At 31.0% G+C, this 21,139-nt stretch overlaps 1 long non-coding RNA gene across 4 annotated transcripts in view; it reads left to right on the forward strand.

Moving 5' to 3' along the window:
* Window positions 1-1,997: 1,997 nt before the first annotated feature.
* The window catches only part of LOC124075522 (uncharacterized), a 105,636-nt gene continuing 86,494 nt past the window's right edge, over window positions 1,998-21,139 (forward strand). For 2 of the 4 annotated variants that reach the window (XR_009224397.1, XR_009224399.1), the window contains exon 1: window positions 1,998-4,210. This is a non-coding gene — a long non-coding RNA (uncharacterized LOC124075522). Of the gene's footprint in view, window positions 4,211-4,250; window positions 7,465-21,139 lie in introns of those variants that run through there. The other 2 variants (XR_009224398.1, XR_006846085.2) reach the window with 2 other exon arrangements.

Genomic DNA, 21,139 nt, shown 5'->3' on the forward strand with positions numbered 1-21,139 from the left:
CTAGTGCTAAAAGATCAGCTTCTGCTAAAGTCTCTCAGGGTATTGAGGTTGGAGGTGGTGAGAGTCCTTCAAGAGTTAGACTTTGTCTTCTTAGATCCCAGTAGTCTCTACATGTTCTAATTGTTCTTAGTCTTGAACATTATCAGCTTCTCTTTCCAACTTTTGATCTAGCCAACTTGTTGTGACTCTATACCTGAAACAAGACAATAGCCCTGAATAATTTTCTCCATCAGCTCCATTCATCTCTACTACAATTTTTAATTTTTTAAAATCACTTGTTCTACTGCATTTTTTTATCATAATGTAATGGGTAGAAATATGCCTATCAGTACAAGAGGGAAAAAAATGGATTAGAGGTAAGGAAGATAGTGAACAGAGTAATGAAATATACTTCTTGTCTCTCCTCCTATGTTCCCATGATTTGTGAGGTAAGACCATGAGTTTGGTCTTCACAAATGATGGAAAGTTGGGGTTTTCCAGAATGGAGAGCACATTTAATAGGGAAACATATCAGGATATTTGATCACTGTTGAATGACCATATAAGGTTTGTGGTAATTTAAAATTTCCACTTAAAACTTTTAGTTACGGAAAAGTCACCAAGCAAAAACAAATAGCTGAGTTTTAAATCACAGTTGAAAAAATGCTGAAGAAATTTGTAAAAATATAAAGGAGGATTTAAATATTGTACTTAATACTTCTAGTTTGTGTTTTGAACTAATATTATTTTTTCAGGAGGCTATTACAAATTTTAATATATTAATAATTGGTTTTATAATTTATAACATCTTGACAAAGACTATAGTGTTTCAGGAAAATAGTGAGTTTTTATTTTTATTTTTATAATTCTAATTTTCAAAACCACTTATATCAGAAGAAGAATCTGTTGAACTATGTAATGGAAATAATTCATGTCAGAATTTATATAATAATGAATAACCAGAAGAGAATTTGATTTGTCATATACAAGTTTGACAGCACAATTCCATAAAAAAACTGAAAAACAAAATTCATGTTTATATTCTATGCAGATATACCTCCTTTGTAGTATTTATGATTGTGTGCAAATGGAAATATTGCATGCTGGTAGGAAGGATTACAATCTGAAACTACCTGGCATAAATTTTATACTTTTATAGTTAGGTTTTGGATCTCTATTTTCACATGAGATTTTATGGAATAGTTACATTTTCTCTCCAAAGTCTTTGTAGACATTTCCTCTAAAGGTCAAAAATATGTGCATTTTAAATCCTTCTACAATTAATTTCTGGTGAATTTGTATTTTAAATAATTCCTTCTTTGACTTGAAAATGATCTAAATCATCCAAAATTATAGACAAAACAAAAATTGCTGACATTCCCAAGGGTCCCATCTAATTTTACAAGTAATTATTTTAATTATATAATTAGGAAACATATTTAAAGACAAGCCCACAAATGTTTATTAGTTTAGAAGTCAAAGGAAAGAGATCAATATATGAATTTGTGCTCATCAGCCAAACATTGTGATCAGAAAGCCTTTGATGTATCATTTCAAAGGTATTTAAAAATCTCTAAAAAATATAATAGATAATTTTAAGTACCTGTATTAGTCAGTTTAAGTGGAGTTCTTCACTTTAAGTTGTGAATCATTTCTTATCACAAACTCTGTTCATTTCTGTTGATTTTTCTTGACTAAAAGTTTAAAAGCATTTTTTCTTCACAAGTTATCTTATGAATATGATCAATGATAACATTAGCAAAAACATTACAAGCTACCAATATTAATTTTCTTATGTATATGAAAAAATACTGCAAAAATACTTAAAGGGAAAAATAACTACTGTTTGAAATGATATTATTATACACTTTTACTATTGATTTTTCCTTATTTTAAATTATGTAAAATCAAATGCACATAAAAAAGCATATCATAATTAGCATTCATGCACTTGCAGTACAGAATTTAAAGCAATTTATATTTATTTTAGGTAGTTTTAATGTGGTGTGTGTGTGTGTGTGTGTGTGTGTGTTTTAATAAGCTGATGTTTATAGAACAGATCCAGTGTGCTTATAATGCACCAAAATAAGAGATTGTCAGACAAAGTGAAAGTGTACATCTTCATTTGCAAAACAAAAACTCGGGCCAAACTGGAGTCAGGGAGTTTGGCATATTTGAGGATTGGTGAAAAGTTGAGTGAATTAAGAGAATAAGCCTAAACTGTTAAGGCTGAAGGGCTTAGGGACTTTGACTTCTGCCAAAAGATTGTGAGTTTAGATTCCAAGAAAAGTTTCCAAGCTAGGATTTTATCTGTAGGCAAGTAGAAAACAAACAAAGAGGATTAAATTGAATGCTAGTCAAATTAGAAAAAAACTGAGTTGTTGGAATTGAGACTGTCACAGAATGTGAATGAATAGCTGCAGGTTAAATAGAATATTGTTTAATGAGCCAATGCCACCTGAGATTTCATCAGAAGGTGATAAATTGAAAGCTAGTGTTTTTTTAAAATCAAATTGCTCTTCTTCTTAATGTTATAGGCAATTAAGAATTCCTATTTTAAGTAATTCTTTTTAAACTTGTATTTCATCTATTTCCCAAATACATAATGACTTTATTGTTCTCTTAAGGAGGAACATTCTTCCAGTTGTATAACTTTGAGTAAATTTCTGGAAATTTAAAGATAATCTGACCCTGGAAAAATTCTTAAATCTATTTAGTGGAACTTTCTAAATTTATGTGGACAATAAATTTTATTGTTCCATAGGTTGTTCACATTTTCTTTTCTGTAAAATAACACTCAGGTCTTTTTGCTGTGCTTTCATTTTTCTTAAAATTTATTCATACATTCTGGATATAAATCCTTTATAGTTTCTAGGTAGAAAATCCTCCTTTCTATTTTTCAAATCTTACAATAACATACTTCATGGTATCTTATGAATTTTGATAAAAATAAATTTTAATTTTAATGAAATTATCTTCACCAAGCTTTTATTCCATGTTATTACTTTTGTATCTTGTTTAATACATTTCCATAACCAGAACTTATTAAGATATACAGCCTGGATAAACTTTGATTATAGATAGATGTTTCATCAATAAATCAAGGTTAAAAACAAGTAGAAGAGAGAAAGGGGACAGGTGGCAAAATATAGAGAAAGGAAGCAACACAAATGGAAGAGAGTAAACCAACTCCAACATCTGTGACTTTGTGCACTTCATGTTAAACTCCCTGTCTTATCTCGCTCCTCTATGACTCTTATTTATTACACACAACTTGTTACTTGAAATTTATTTATCGTTCACAAGGGCTTGTACAAACAAGGAATGAGTACAGGGTGACGCCCCTAGAGGGATTACAGTGCTGGAGGACTCCTTCAGTGTCCTGCTCTGGTTCTACCACTCTGCTGCTCTCATCTCAGATCCCAGAACTGGCTGATACAAATTCATCAGTTGCTAGTAGAATCCTTATCAAGATACACACACACACACACACACACACACACACACACTATAGTCCACTTAGATGTGTGACCCCATTTCTATTAAAATATGAGATACTGAAACAGAGGGAATATTGATCTTTACTTCATTTTATATGACATAATATCTTAGACACTTAGTAAATACATTAGAACTTAAGTGAAATAAAAAGGTGAGTAGAGTATAAAGCCAACTGAAAAAGTTCTAAGTACAGTAAGGCCCTTGGTCTAGTCCTCTAATTTTTAGCATGGCCTATGGTAATTATGGCCAAGCACATCTGATAAATCGGCCCAGGTATTGGAGAACGTAAGGGAAACTCTGTAATTGATGACTTAATACTTAGAATCCACCTACTTTGTATGGTACATTAGAAGTTTGTGCATATACTTATACTTTCAATAGAAAAATGCCACATATTAGGGCTTTAGTGAAGAAATGTATTTATCTCTTCATTTATGTATTCATGTGCTTTGGGAGAAGAGAAAGAGATACAATTTTAATATATATTTCCTAATTTTATTATGCTAATTAAAATGGGTATTTTCCAGTTGCTTTATTGTGTTATTGATTTTTCTCCATATTTAAATTTCTAAGGAAAAAATGACAATGAATGTTCACTCTTATTTTATAATAAAACCAAATATTCACTTTTCTCTGGCATTAAGCTTCTGATTGCAGGCCTTACCTAAAGAATTCCTGTTGGGCACTATGGATGTACTAAAAAGAAGAGGTAGATATGCAAGTGGAAATGGTATGTTTTATAAATTGTGGGTGAGAAAAGACTAAGAATTGTTGGGATAACACTATGCATTAAGAAAATATAGAGGGTTGGGCTGGGGCTGGGGCTCGGTGGTAGCGCACTTGCCTGGGCATGTGTGAAGCACTGGGTTGGATTCTCAGCTCCACATATAAATAAATAAAATCAAGGTTTATCAACAACTAAAAAAAATGAAAATATAGAGGCTAGATTTTGCTGGGAACTCTTCTGGATAACAAACACTGGATAATTACAAAGAGAAACATAAAAAAGATTTGATGAGTAGGAGGTGATGATACATTTATGCATGAGTCCATCCTGGTCTTTTAAAAATTTTGACCTATTGTATATATATTGTATATATAAAACTCGTTTGTTGTACTTAGAAGTTTTTGAATTGTCAGAATCTCCAGATATTTCCTAACATAAAATCTTTACAGTATCTATCATGTAATGCTAAGACTAAAGCTTATTTTGAGTGGTTTCAACCCACCAGAAAGAGAATGGGTAAAACAATAAATACCAAAATAAATACCTAATGTTAAATATCAAGTATGTACTGCATACTAGAATTCTCTAGGGGTGCAAAGTATAAAAGAACAAACAAATATAGCCTCTGTTACACACACACACGCACACACATTTTCTTTGTTTAAATATGGGGAATAGTGGTTTGAACCAAGATCTCCCTTTTGGGTTACATTGGCTTTGTAATTGGTTTTCTCCAGAAGAAAAGTCAATATAGTATGCTGACAACAGATTAATACACTAAGTTAACTGTCCTTTAGGTTCCTTCAAATATCCATTGTTATAATAACAATCTCATGTTAAAATAGAGTAAACTGAAAATAACCCTATCCTGACAAATAATTTCTGAAGGATGGCCTGAAACAATTCAAAGTCAATTGAAACAAAGATAGATGATCAGTGGAGAAATCCAGTATTTGGAAGGAAGAGGAGGAGGAGAAAGAGAAAGAGGAGGAGGTGGTGGTGGAAGAAGAGGAAGAGGACTGAAAAGCATTTAATAGCAAATACTAATGGTGAGATGAAGAGTGGTTGTTTTCAGTCAAATTTATCTAATTGAAATGGCTTTCTAATTTCAATTTAAGTCATATCTGAAACAAGTTAAATTCTACCCTGCATTGTGTCAGATCATAATGGCATGACATTACAAATCAATGATGGAATAAAAAATAAAAGCTACTCAACACCTGGAGACTAAATAATATGCTACTGAATGAACAATGGGTTGCAAAAGTCATCAAGGGGATTAAAAAAATTGTTAGAGGTGAATGAGAACACAGATACAATGTATCAAAGTCTCTAGGACAGTATGAAGGCAGTACTAAGAGGAAAGTTCATTGCTTGAAGTTCATTCCTTAAAATAAAAAAAAAAAGTCAACAAACAAATGACTTGCCACTACATCTAAAAGTCCTAGAAAAAGAAGAACAAATCAACACCAAAAGCAGTAGAAGACAGGAAATAATTAAAATCAGAGCTGAAATCAACGAAATTAAAACAAAGGAAACATTGAAAAAAACTGACAAAACAAAAAGTTGGTTCTTTGAAAAAATAAAATTGACAAACCCTTAGCCATGCTAACAAAGAGGAGAAAGAAAACTCAAATTACCAGCATACATGATGAAAAAGGTAATATCACAACAGACACTACAGAAATAAAAAATCTCTTATCATAATACCTGTGTTCCAAATATATACTCTATTAAGAATTCCTGTTCATATTCAACTTGATGTCTCTGTCCTTCTCATGAACTCTTCTTGACTTTAGGCAGAATTTCTTACTCTGTCTTCCTTTCAAAAATAGTCATGAAGACTGCATTTAGGTATTTTGTTGTACTTTAATTGTATAAATTCCTTAACAAATAATTACTTCCTTGAAAACAAAGCTGACATCATTTTTTGAAGATTCATCCCTGAGATCAGTATCTTTCACACATTGGACACACGTATATACACAAACAGACACACATATGTGTATATACTTTCATAAAAAAATATCTGTCTTGTGACGGATTTTGTGTGTATGTGTGTGTGTGTTTGTGTGTGTGTTATTACTTTGGTTAAGTAGAGGATCTTTCTAAGCAATTGTAAAGTCAAGGTATGATTTTTATCTTATTTGTTGTTTTCCTAATTTCTTTTTCTCTTACTATTAGAACTCATATAAAATACAAAGAGGCTGTTCATCTATCTATTCAAACATGTTGGAAATTTTGCTGTGTCTATTGACTGGTAGTGCTACTACTGATAGATTCCAAATTCTAAGAGGCATCATAGATTTTCCTGATACTGTGGGAAAAAAAAATCCCAAGATGATTATAACCTAGAAACAGCCTCTCATTCATTCTGAACTGACTTCTATTTTCTTTGAACCCATTATCTTCCATTCTCAAAACAGTTCAAACTCGAAAAAAAAATGATTAATATTTTTGAATTTCATTTCCTTAACCTAATAATATGCCTTAATTACTACTGATGTATGATATACAAATATGGAAAGTGATGTAATATCTAGTATTTAAAGAATGACTTTGGGGCTGGAGCTCAATGGCAGAGTGCTTGCCTAGCATGTGTGAGGCACTGGGTTTGATACTTAGCACTACATAAAAATAAAACAAATAAGATAGAAGCATGCTGTCCATGTACAACTACAAAAAATTTTTTTAAAAAAGACTTTGATATTTGCCTTCACTTGAATTCTTACATTGCAGTTTGTTTCACAATCATAAAAGTCAATTAAATAAGCGATCAACTTTGTTTCCTTGCCTATTTCTTAATGTCCTAAAATGAATTTGGATACCCCCAAATATTATCACATAATTAATTTAATGCCTTAAGACCTATCAAGGAAATTCTTATTATAGTAAAAGAAGTCTGACGAAAGAATGTTAAAGCATACTTCTATGGGGAGGGGCAGGGAAGAGAGAGGAGAGATTGATTTTTTTTCCATTTGAAAACTGTCCCACAGCAGAGGTTTAGAACTTTAAGCTGAGATCAAGCCATGGCACCCTTTGCATGTTATCGGTCATTTATACTAGGTTTGAATGACCCACTTTCTTTTTCTAGATGCACTAAAAGTGAGTAGAAAATACGTGAGAAGTTATTTTCATCAGAAGGGATGCTTGGCATTGAATTTATTTTGAATTTACAAGAAATCACTTCTTTATCTAATGGACCCTTTAGACACCTGCTTTTCTCTTTCCTTGAAGTAACTGAAACACCAATATAGGTAAGCCACTATGTCATCCTCTATAATTAGATGGGTGATCTTATCACACTTGATAATGTATCTCTCATGGTATTTTTTAATTAGCCGAACATGAAATTTTAAGTCTTGACAAGATTCAACCAGTAAAAGAAGCTCAGTTATATTAAAATGAGTTTTTAAAAGATAGGTGAATATATTCATAATATTGAAACAGATTACTGTATAAAATCTGGTATTTGCTAAATGAAAATGGAGAACCTGGTATCAGATTAAGTCAGTTCTCCTAAACCTGTGCATTGTTCCTTGTTTAGATTGTAATTATTAAAAAGAACAAAATTATCATAACATATTTTTAAAAAATAGACTAGGTTATTTTCACACAAAATTGTGAAATCATTCATATTATGATATTCATCAAATATACTAGATTCATACTAAATCACTAAAATTAATGTACCTAGCCAAATGCCATCTTCCTACTATTTCTTAAGCTTGGTTTCTTTTCAAAAGGGTTAACATCAATCAGATACTCATTTTTAAATTTATATCCTTTATTTTTAAAACCTTAAGGTTTAAAGAAAAACTGAACAACTAGTACAGATTTTGCATATACCCAACATCTTCCATTAGTATGAACGACATGCTGATTTTGGTGGTATTATTAACGAAAGTCTGTAGTTTACATTAAGTTTCACTTTGGGTTGTACAGTTCCATGGGTTTCACAGAAGCATATTGCCATTTATCTACTTTTATAGTAATATGCAGAACACATTGCCTTGAAAATGCCTTGTGCTTTACCTATTTAACCCCATTCCCCTCAAACTTCTGGCTATAACTCAACTTACTATTTCTTTCACTTTGCCTTTTCTTAGAGATTTTATCGCATAATTATAATCTACAGTTCAGACTGGCTTTAAGATTCATTTCAGCTTCCTCCATTTCAGTTTCCTACATGAATTAATCTATTTTTTAATTGTGGAATAATATTTCATTGCAAACTATAAACCAGTGATTATTTATCCACTCATCTATCAGAGCACATCTTGGTTGTTTAAAAATTTTTGGTATAATATATAAAGCTATTGAAACATTTATATGCAAGTTTGTTATGGACACGGTTTTCATCCTCACATTGGAAACTTAGAGCACAATTGCTAAATTATGTGCTGAGGCTGGGTTTAGCTTTATATTTTTCTGTTGTGATTTTTTTATTCTTGCCAGTGACAAATATAAGTTCTTGCTGGTCCATAGCCTAACTAGAATTTGATGTTCTCAAGAGTTTTGGATGTTAGACCTTCTAACAGGTGTGTTGTAATATCTTTTCTTAATTTGAAATTATATAATGACATAAGATGTTGAACGTTTTTTTGTGATTTATAAATCTTTGATGGAGGCCTTTGTTTGTTTTTGTTATCCTATCATTAAGTTCTAAATATCTTTGTATTAGGCAAATATTTTCTTCCAGTCTAAGTTTCTCTTTTTCTTTTTTTTTTTTTTTTTTTTTGAGAGAGAGAGAGAGAGAGAGAGAGAATTTTAATATTTATTTTTTAGTTTTTGGCAGACACAACATCTTTGTTTGTATGTGGTGCTGAGGATCGAACCTGGGCAGCATGCACGCCAGGCAAGCGCACTACCGCTTGAGCCACATCCCCAGCCCCTCTTTTTATTTTCTTAACAGTGACTTTCCTGGCAAAGAAGTCTTAAATTTTTGAAGGAAATTAAAGAGATATGGATAGGTAAAGAAGAACTCGAATTAGCACTATTGGCTGATGATATGATTCTATACTTAGAAGACCAAAAAAATTTTACCAGAAGTTTTAAATTTTAATAAAGTTTAACTTATTTTTTAAAAAAAATTATTTCATAGGTCGTGCTTTAGTTGTACATAAAAACTTATCAAACTAGTGATTACCTACATTTTTCCCATTTTACTTTCCAGAAATTTTATAATTACAAATTTTATGTTAGGTCTAACATCCATTTGGTTTAATTTCTAAAGCATAAATTCTGTGTTGAAATTTTTATTTCAGCATACAAATGACTGATTGTTATAGGACCATTTTTGAATAGACTGGGTTTCCTTTACTACTTTGTCAAAAGTCAGTTGACTATATTTGTGGGGGTGTGGTTCTAGGCATCTATTGAGTTTCATTGTTTTACTATTGTTTCTTTTACCAATCCCACAATGCCTTGATGACTGTAGCTTTATAGTAACTCCTGAAGTTGGTTAGCACCAGTCTTCTGAATCTGAATCTTCTTTGGTGTTGCACTGGTTATTCTGGGTCTTTGGATTTTCCTTATAAAATTTACAATCAGTTTTTCAATATCTGCAAATTCAATTGCAATGGCACTGAGTATATAGTGCAAGCTGGAAAGCAACTCCACCTTAGCAATATTGAGTCGTCCTATTCATGACCATGGATATCTGTCCAGGTATTCAGAGGTTCATTCATTTCTTTTATCAGACTTTTGTAGTTTTTCTCATGTGGATGTTTTTATGTTTTGCTAGATATATATACCTAAGTATTAACTTAAATTTCCAAGTATTCACTACTGGTATATATGGAAGCAATTGCCTTGTGGACATGAACCTTTTATCCTGCACCTTGATACGATCCTATATTCTTTCCTGGAGTTGTATTGTTATGGTTGCTATTGTTGATTCTTCATTTTCTACCTCAAAAATCTGTGAATAGGAGTTTTCTTCCTTCCTTCCCATTCTATATATTTCTTTTTTTCTTCTTCACATCTTATTGCCTTAGCAATGACTTCCAGTACAATGTTGAATAGGAATAAACAGTTCTTTGTTTGGAATCATAGATTGAAAGTGTCCAGTTGTTTCACCATTAGGAAAACTGTTAGTGGTAGATTTTCCTTCTCTTTCTTTGTTTCTTTTTATTTTTTATTTTTTGGATGTTCTTCATTAAGCTAAAGATGTTCCTCTATTCCTAGTATGTAGGAATTTTTATCTTGAATAGGTGCTTGATTTTATTAATTTTTTTGCACCTATTGATAAGATTATATAACTTTTTTCTTTAGAATCTTTTGATGTGATAAATTACTTTAACATATTTTTAAATATTGAATCAGTCTTACCTGTGGGATAAATATCATTGGTTTATAATGTATAATTCTTTTTACACAGTGTTAAGTTTCATTTGCTAATATTTTGTCAAGAAATTTTGTATCTGTGTTCACAAAAGATAATAATCAATTTTCCTTTGTTATAATGCCTTTTTTCTGGCTTTAATTTTAGGTAATACTGGCCTCATAGAATGAGTTAGAAATTATTCTTTTGTTTATATTTTTGGGGAAAAGATTACAGTGAATTAGTGTCATTTCTTTCTTAAATATTTGATTAAACTTCCCAGTGAAATCATTTGGATCTGGTGCTTTGTGTTTTGAACGTTTATTTATTTTTTGTCCAATTTTTAAAATAACTACAATTGGGTTTATTTGGATTGTTTATTTTACCTGTGTGAATTTTGAGAGCTTATATATTTCAAAGAGATGTTCTGTTTCATGTAATTTTAAAGTTTGTGAGTGTAAAGCAGTTCACAATTTTATTGTCCTTTAACATTCATTGGATAAGAAATGAAGACCTCTCCTTCCTTTCCAACATTAATAAACTGTATCTTCTCTTTTTTTCTCATGTTCAGCTGAGCTAGATGTATCTTATTGACATATGCAAAGAATGAGCTTTGTTTCCATTGTTTTTCTGTCTTTCTTTGTGCTCTCTATTTAATTGATTTTTGCTCTAATATTAATTATATTTTTTTGTGTTTGGGCTTATAGTGCCTTTATTTTTCTAGTTACCTTAACCTGGAAGTTTGTTTAATTTTAGTTTTCCCTTTGTAAAGTATGTATTCAATAGTATAATAATATTTAAATACAAAATATTTATATTTTAATATCTCCTGAGGCTTTGTTCATAATCATATATTATTTAGAAATATTTTTCTTGATCTCCAAATATGTTGGTCTTTTCAATCTGTCTTTCTGTTATTTATTTTTTGTATAACTCCTATATTTAAGGGCACATATTGTATCATTTCTATTTTTATAAATTTCTTAATGGATGCTTTATGGACAAAATATAGTCAATTCTGGTGAATGTTCCTTATGAGCTTCCCAAGAATGCATAATATGCTATTTTTTGAATGAGTAATTTTATAAATGTCAATTAAATCCATTTGATTGATAGTGTAGTTTGTTCTTTACTGATTTTCTTTTTAGTGGTTATGACAATTACCAACAGAGATGTGTTAAAATCTCTCATAATATGTTTGTACATCTCCTTGAATTTCTATTAGTTTATCAGATATATTTGCTGTACTGTTGTTAGGTACATTTATTTTTAGGATTGTTATACCTTTTTGATGAATTTCTTTCTTTTTCTTCATACAGTGTTTATTGTTGTCCCTGATAATTTTTCTTTTTCTGAAGTTGCCTTTTTCAGAAATTAATATAGCTGCTCTCTTTTGATTGACATTAGAATGGTATATTTTTCTCCATATCTTTATGTTATTTTTTTCCTCATATTTAAAATATTTAAAGTAAGGTGTATTTTTAGGGGGTGAGAGCTACCAGAGATTGAATGCAGAAGCACTCTGCCACTGAGCCATGTTCCCTAGCCTTATCTTGTATTATATTTAGAGACAGGGTCTCACTGAGTTGCTTAGTGCCTCGATTTTGCTGAGGCTGTGTACTCTTGATCCTCTTGCCTCAGCCTCCTGAGCCTCTGGGATTACAGGCGTGTACCACTGCACCCTGCTAAAGTGAGTTTTTTTTTTTTTTTTTCTTTATGGATCACATAAAATGGGTCTTGATTCTTTTGATTGACTTGATAATTTTTTTTGGTAAATCTTGAAATTACATGGTGTGAATTCAGGAACTTTATTCTTGTTTTTGGAATTATCCTGGCTATTGAAATTTCCTATCTTTGTGAATAAACTTATTAATTGTATAAAACAATTGTCTGTATATATTAAGGTGATCATGTGGATTAAAATTTATCCATTGAAAGTGTAATTTTAATAATTAATTTTTAGATATTTAGCTAATTTAGTTTCCCCGGGATGAACTTATAATACTTTTTGTATATTGCTGGGTTTAATGTACTTTTTTTTTTTATATAAGGTATTTTTGTGGAAGTTCTTAAGGGACATTTTGTTATAATGTCTTTATCTCATTTGCAAGTCAGAGAAACTCTTTCTTTATAATATATGTTGGGAGGTTATTCATTTATTTTTGGAAAATTTGTGTAGAACTGACATTTTTCTTTAACATTTGGAATGATGCACTATCAAAGCCATTTAGGCAAGAGATATTCTTTGTTTAAAGACTTTTAACAGTAACTTTAAATTTCAATAGACTCTTTTACTTATCTGTATCTTTTTGAGGCCTGTTAGTTTCTATCTTTAAAGAAATGTATACATTTCATATAGTGCTGAAAACAGTGTCATAAGGCTATTTTTAGTATTTTATTTTCTTCCCTTGAATACCAGTAGTATTTTCAGTAATTCTTATAATATTTTTTTAGTAATTTTTTATTGATACCTTTTCTCTTGTTCTAGATAAATATAGACAATTTATTGGTCTTTTTAAAAACTGTTTTTTGTTTCATTATGTACTGGGGATCAAACTCAGGGCTTTCACACTTGTTAAGTTAGTGCTCTACCACTGCATCATACCCTCACTCCAAGAATAAGATATTTCTTTCTTTTCCTTTTACTTTAAAAAAAGAAATAAAGAAATAAATCTTCTTTAGATTCTTGAGGTAGTAGCTTACATTGTAGACTTGAGATCGTATAGCATTTCTTATATTTAATAGTGATGAAAAAAATCTGCTTCAACATTCCACATGTGACATCCAGAAATAACTCTAATCGAAGGCCACTTTCACCTCAGCAAGACCACAAAAATAGTTGTAGTTGGCTGGGCTAAGGGAATCTTCATTCTTTCTCCATTTATAGAGATCATTTGGTTTTCAACTTGTGTCGTGGCTATGTTATTCTTCTATAATTTCATTTTGAGAAAAGGCTTTTGTCCTCCATATTAATTCATTTTTTGTTAATGTTATCTAAAGTTAGATTCTGAAATTTGTATCCAAAGTACTATAATCAACAAATTTTGAAAATACTTCTGAAGGAAATAGATTAATGGAATGTTGAAATATGAGACACTTTTAAGTTTTCCCTTGAGTTTGAGATGCACTATTAGTGTGTAGTCTTCTCCCAGAGACTAATTTCAATGAGTCAGATATATATTTCAGCAAATGTGCACATCAAATAACATTTATTAAGGCCCCTAATTTAATTTGTGCAAGCAGCTTCTATATACATACATCCATTATAGTCCTCACAACCTTTTGTGATACTTGATATGCTGGGCAATGGTCTTAGTCTGTTTTGTCTTCTTGAGAGTGTAACCTTGAATCATAGACCTGTATGTGAAAAGTTCTGTAAGACTATACTTATAAAGGATTTATGCTCTATAAAGGTTTTTCTTGTAATGAATGGAAAAAAAGATAGTAGGCCTGTAATACAACTTTCCCAGCTTTCTGCATTAAAATAAATGTATTTTCTGTGCCCTATGTTCATTTCTTTTTAGTGCTTTGTTTTTTGTGCACTTTTTTTTTTAGCAAATCCTTCTGTATTTAACTTAAACCAAGATAGTGTTGATATTGAATTAGGTATGTCTTTATCCATATTTATTTCAATAATATAATAAAATCTAAGCATACTCAGATAGTTTAGATGACCAATTTATATACAGTAACTCCAAACTCTGTCAGAATCAGCATTTTTGTTTGTATTTACAATTATGCTAGCACCAGAAGTATGACTTTAATTGTCTATGGGTAATGAGAAAAGAAAAAAGGCAAATTTAATAAGTAAAAGATGACTTTGTGCCAAGTGAAAGCCCATTGATTCACAGCATGCTTTACAAATAAAATTTCCACAGCCCCTTGAATAGAGGAAATGTGGTAGGAAATTTAATCCTCAAAGGACCTGGGAAGTAGAGAAATACTGACTCAGAAGAATTTGCAGCATGGCAGTCAGTAACATATTCCTACAGCAAGTGGCAATTTAGTTCAGAAAAACCCTCAGTTGACATTTTAAATAAATGTTGTTAATTTGGATTTTATTGGTTTTGCAGTTTTTCTTTTATTTAATGTATACATTTGTTTTAGTTTATGGTTATATAAAAGCTATAACATTAGGAGTTTACACTTTGTTTTATGTTGGAACATATTTAAGTAACATTATCATCAAAATAATTTAAAACTGAACATTGAGAGACTGAGACTTTTTTCGCTTTTAATATAGCTTTATATATTTATTCAAATTGGAGAAACACCACTATAGAGCAACATATTTATTTCCAAAGTCAAATATTTCAATAGCATCAAGAAGCAGGGACCAACACCCTGGAAGATCTTCTGATTCTTGTCAGTTTGTTGGACAAGAGGGTAGTTAGAAGTTTTTCTCTACTGTTTTATTTAGTTACATTATTGTTTTTTATTTTTAAATTCTTTCCATTTTATTTTTTAAAATTTGTTCTAATTAGTTATACATAACAGCAGAATGCATTTCAATTCATTATACATAAATAGAGAATAACTTCATTTCTCTGGGTGTACACAATTTAGAGTCGCACCATATGTGCAGTCATACATGTACTTAGGTAATGATATTCATCTCATTCAACCATTTTCCTGCTCACATTCCCCCTCCTTATCCCTCCCTCCCCTCCCATTTTTAATTTGTATTTCATTCCTCTGTTAATATTGTAAGTAACAAATATCAGTCACAAAGCTTTAATTTTTTATGACTTATTTTGCATATTGTTATTAACATTTCTTATACAATTCACTACTTCTTTTACTTTAACTATGAGTTTTTAATATTTTTATTTCTAAAAATAAAAATATATAAGAACTCTGTATTCTGAAGAAGAAAATTTTTATTGAAGCCTCTTCTATCTTACTGTCAATTCTCAAAACCTGTAGCAAAGGCCACTGTGTTAAGCAGGCCTATCCTGGTATTAATCAACTTCAGAACTAGTAATATGACATAGTAAGGAGTCTCTGGTGTATTCTATGAATATAAGAAATTTGGAAAGTAAGTTTAAGATCACATTAATGCCAAATATATCACAATCCTATTTTGCAAATGCAACTAAAAATAAATTTTAAATTTAAAAAAAATAACAAAATATTCTTCTAGGATTTCTGGGAAGCCTTAGGTTGCATGTGTGGCATAAGGTGATTATAGAATTGGCTCCAGTGGTAGCAGAGGCAGGCATGCCACATGTACTAAATGACATTGGCCATGCTGTTGATGCGGTGATAATGTTGATTGCAGCAGGAGCATTTGTGGTAAGTGCTATTATCACCAGTGACATGGCAGTCCATGCTGGCAATGATGCTGGATGTGTGGAGGACAGCACAACTTGGTATTTGAAGATCATATTCCTGCCAGAAGCATTGGCAGTGGTGATATGGATGATCACATCAACAATAGCCTGATCAGTATCATTGGTCGGGTTGAAGGCATGTGTATTCACAGCATTTAAAAACTGACAATCAGTATAAAATAGCTGGGAAGGATAAAGGAAATGAATATTTATCTCTATAACCAATTCCTTTCACTTACCCCTTCTCCCTTGCTCTTTAGATATAAGGTTGCATGTCTCTCTTTTTTTTTCTCTTCTTGTTCTTTGGGGAGACACCTCAATTTCAGACGATGGAAAGCATTAACACACACTATTGAAAGTCAATATGGAATTTATAAAATAGTGCAAGTATCACTTATGTTTAAAATAGTTCTGAAATAGTTCATATTTTTCCATGTTACATTCATCTAAAGGGAATGGCAGAGAAGTACATAAATAACAAGTGATGGTATGAAGTAATCTTGCATTTAGTACATGTGGAGCAGGAATTCTGAAAAGAAATTTGGCTCTAAGTTGAGAATTAAATATATTAAGTCATATGTCCAGAAGTCCCACATATATTCCCACATCGATCATTAAGAAGTTATGTGTGTGGCAAGGGTTGTGGAAGTGGGTGAGGATATCAGATTGTTTCTATTTAAAGGAGGGTAATGGACAACAGATAAGGTGATGTTCCATCACTCTCAACCAGACACTAGGTACAGAGATGTTGGAATGAACAACATAATATGAAGGAAGTGAAAAAATAAACAAGGAATGATCAAATGAATTGGAATGGGAGCATATCCTAGGGAGGTCTTGTAAAAATTACAAATGAAAAATTACAAAACAAAATAAGTAAATAAAATAAGGGGGAAGCCATTAGTGTACAGGTTATGAAATAGATATAATTTAAATATTTTATCTTAATGGAAGGATAAATATATAAAAAAATGAATATTTACTCAGCCATAAATAGTGAAATTAGTTCACTTGTAGGAAAGTAGATGGAACATAAGCCAGTCTGAGATAGTAAAAAAACAAAAAACAAAAAACAAAAAAAAAAACCAACAACAACAAGATTTCAAAAACATAAAAGAAAGACCAGTAGAGTACAGGATGGGAATTAGTGAAAGGAAGGAGGCGAAGAAGAGAGGAGTCATGAGGAATGGAATACATTACTATGACAATACATGAATTATGTATTATATTAGAATATTTTTATTTTGTTATAGAAAAAAGAACTATCAACTAAGGTATAAAGTTTAAAAAGCAATTAAATATTATAATTTATAAGTTAATTCTTTTTTCTGTCTGTGTAGTAGGATCATTTACATTGTAACAACAGAAAATCCAATCAATTTTGGTTTGAGCACAAAGAGGAATGTTTTTCCTTCTATCAGTGAAAAAAAATATGTCTAGTATCAGGTTACCAAAGATTCATGGCATCATCAGAACATCATTTCTTTGTAACTAGCACTCCAGGAGTGGACTCTCCTAAGACCAGAATTAAGATGAGATAAATGAAGTACTTACCTCGTGCAAAATTTAAGTGGAAACCAAAACACTCAAGATAAATAAAATTTTACCAAGGTGATTTTATATGAAGATTAATATGAAAAAATACATGATGAACAAAATATAAAAATTTTAAATAAAGATAGACTCTGACAGCATGATAATGGACCATATTTGGAGCTTTAGGTAAAATGTAAAATGGGAACCCCTATACATATGTTTTTATGAATTTTTTAATAGCTAAGTTCTTTCTATAACTTTATTTAAAATATTATTTATTAATCTGATCTATTAAAGAGAGTAAAATTAAGTTCTAACTTTGTGTAAATAAAATATTTCAACTCAAACTGAAAAAAAATTATGCTATGTGTAGGTGTGAATACATCATAATGAAACCTATTATTATGAATAATTATAATTTACCAATAAAAATTAAAACATCACATAATTATAAATACATGAAAAAATAAACATGCTTCTCTTTGTATTGTATGTCTCTTTATCTTACACCTTAGAAAAATGCAAAATGTTCAGAAAGAATATCTACCACAAATGAAGACAACAATTCCATGGATAATATAAAAATATCTTTAAAAACAGATAATTTAAATGTATAACCTATCCCAGAAATATTTGGGGTCCTGCACAACTTCAGGTTTTGGCACAAAATTATTTTGAAATGAAGACAGAAATTATAATTGCCAAATAATTGTTTTCAGAGTCTTATTTTAGGTTAAACTATTTTAAAATATTTAAGTTTTTTTAAATTATTATTGATCTAAAATGATTTTATTATCATAAATAACAATGGCCAAGAAATGTTTAAACAAGACAAATATGAGCAGGAAATTAATAAAAGTTTAAACAAGCTCTAAGAATGTAGGTCTTTCTTCAATTGGGATATTCTTGTCATTTAGTTATGTTTAACCTGAATTGAAATACAAGAAAGAGTCTCTCTTCATAATTTTTTATTGATTCCAAGTTTCAGATACTACCATAATTTTAGTCAATAATTTTAGTCATAATTTAAGTCAATAATTTTAGTCATAGCCATTGGAAATATTGTAAGGTACCTTATAGGGAAAAACTTGAATAAGCAAAATAAATTGCCCATGATTTCAGATAAGGCAAAGAAGTTTTCACTTTTAATGAGATTTTTTGTTTGTTTGGGGAATGGAGTCTATTAATTTAAAAAGAAATAAGCCCCAACTGAGTTGCTGTGGAGAGAAAGGTAAGGTATAGGTGTATCTCTATGGGGTGTGCATGTGTGCAAGACACACACACACACACACACACAGAGAGAGAGAGAGAGAGAGAGAGAGAGAGAGAGAGATGGAGAAAAACAGGCAGAGACAAAGCGAAAGATGGAAAGAATGGTGTAGGAGAACTGTCTTACAAACTTAGAAGCAGTCTGAATAATATTCCAAAGCCTGAAGAAAGAATTTTAAACCCTGGTTCTTGTTTCAAAATTCATTCATTGGTTCTGGATTAATCTACTACTAAAAACATGGTACTAAGGAAATCCAATGGATTAACCATGTTTTTCTTTTCTTTCCTTTTTTTTATCCTTTTATTTTTCTTTTTTCTTTTTAGATACACATGACAGTAGAGTGTATTTTAACATAAACGTACATGGAGTGTAAGAAAGACAGTACAATGAATCTGACATAACTTTCCTATGTTCTTATATGACTATATCACTAGTGAATCTCTGCATCATGTACAACCACCAGAAGAGGATCCTAATTAGAAAAAAACACGTTTTACTTAACAGATAACATTCATTCATTTCCCAGGAAATTAGCAGATAAGAACAGGACACCTGCCTAGCTTTCTTTCCCTGGGGGCATTTCCCACTTGCAACATAGAATAAAAGGGGTAAAGTTATCACAGGACGGTCTCTTTAACACATTTTCCCCAGTCATCATCTCCTGCCTAAAGTCTATCTTTCATGGAATTCTTTTTTCAGGAATCCAAGAGCTTACTCAGTCCAAAGAGATGGGAAATTCTGCTTCCAAATATTGAGCAAAGAAAATTGGGGAAATTAATATTTTCCTTTAGCGCAATCTCTGTCAGCTCCTGAGGGCGATTTTACAGAGTGATTATCTGTGTATATTGTGGGGACTCAGGTCCACTGACATCATGACTCTGCACCTGATCTCTGCAGAGTATGAAAAGCATACTAGGCAGTATGTGGGAAGCCAGACTCCATGTCACAAACCCCCTCCTGGATTCATTCAAGGTTCTTGATTGCCTGTGTCATTTGAGGTTACTAGTAATATGTGATACCAAGTAAGATGTTGATTTGTATGTCTGTGCTTTGACAATCTGATCCTGAACTTTGGCAGTTGACTACATGCTTATAAATGCAAAAATGAAAGAAAAATAGATATCTAGATTACATATATTTCCAAACCACTAACATATATACTGAAGATAGGAGAATAAATGAGATGAAGGGAAATACAACAATGAGAGGTAAGAGGTGGTTGGGAGAGGGATGAAGACCTCTTCAGAAATAACCTGGTTGTTCAGCATCCAAGCCCAGTGATACTAACTGAAACTCTGTTGAGTCCATAACCAAATCTGGCTGAGGGAGAACAACAATGAATTCTGATGTCCGAGTTAGGATATTGGAAGTGATAATTTTTGAATTATGAAACTCATGATTGTATTGAAAATGATAATAAAAATACATGTATGTACACTTATCAAATAATTATAAGGTGTTTGCCAGATGCCTTAAAAATGTTTTCACTGACATCCTAGATGCCCAATGTTTTCAGTCTTTCTACCTCCTATCTCCATTCCTAATAATCACTGTTGTGCTAACTTTAAAGTGATTTCTTTTTTTTTGCCTGTTTTTGTAATTTAGAGTTGTATTTACAAATTTGTATTTATTGATGAACTATGTATTTGTTTCCTACCTCTCTTAGCCAGTTTTTGTTTTATCAGTATCAGAAAATATTGGTGGTGACTTTTTAAATGGGATAAGAAATTAAAGATAACACTCATCTTTTTAATAAAAATTTGAATAAGTAGAACATAGAAACCAATTTTTATAGATTTCTTATCCTTAGAGGATCTATATCCAAGTTATGTAATTGACAATTCAACAGGCTTCTTCAAGTCGGAAATAGAATTGATTAGAACTTAGAATCTTAATACTTGCCTGTTCTATCTTGTGCCCAACTCTTGTCTGTAGGCTCATCTCACTTGCTACCTGGTCTTTGCACTCACTCAGTGTCTAGTGTGAGTGTCTAGGCTGAACAGAGGTCACATTTGTCTGTTAGTAATGTTCTTAGGCAGTAGTTATGCCATAGGCATATATTCTTCCCTTTCCTTTTCCAACTTTGCATTACTAAATCATATTTTCAAGATAATGCTAAATAATTATTTAGCTATGCCATACAACTCTTAAAGAAAGAAAATCTTATAAGGGGATAATATGCTATCATTATTAAAATACAGTATATAGTTCAACAGGAATAAAATGATATGTCACTACCTAAAGAAGCAAATTAGTAAGGTGTAAATTTTGCATCATTCCTCCATTAAATATGAAGACAATATTTGGGACATTGGATAACATTTTGGTAGAATTAATTCAATTGCAATGTACATTGGTAATTATGTATATTTTCAGTTTTTCTCCTAGTACATCTACAAACAAAACCACAAGATAGTTGTTTATGTGTATGAGGGCAGTTGTGTTTTGGGGTATTCTATCAATATTTC

The sequence above is a fragment of the Marmota monax genome, unplaced genomic scaffold (genome assembly GCF_021218885.2).
Source record: "Marmota monax isolate L192 unplaced genomic scaffold, Marmota_monax_Labrador192_F-V1.1 WCK01_AAM20220418_F8-fsc00391, whole genome shotgun sequence".
NCBI classification, from domain to species: domain Eukaryota; kingdom Metazoa; phylum Chordata; class Mammalia; order Rodentia; family Sciuridae; genus Marmota; species Marmota monax.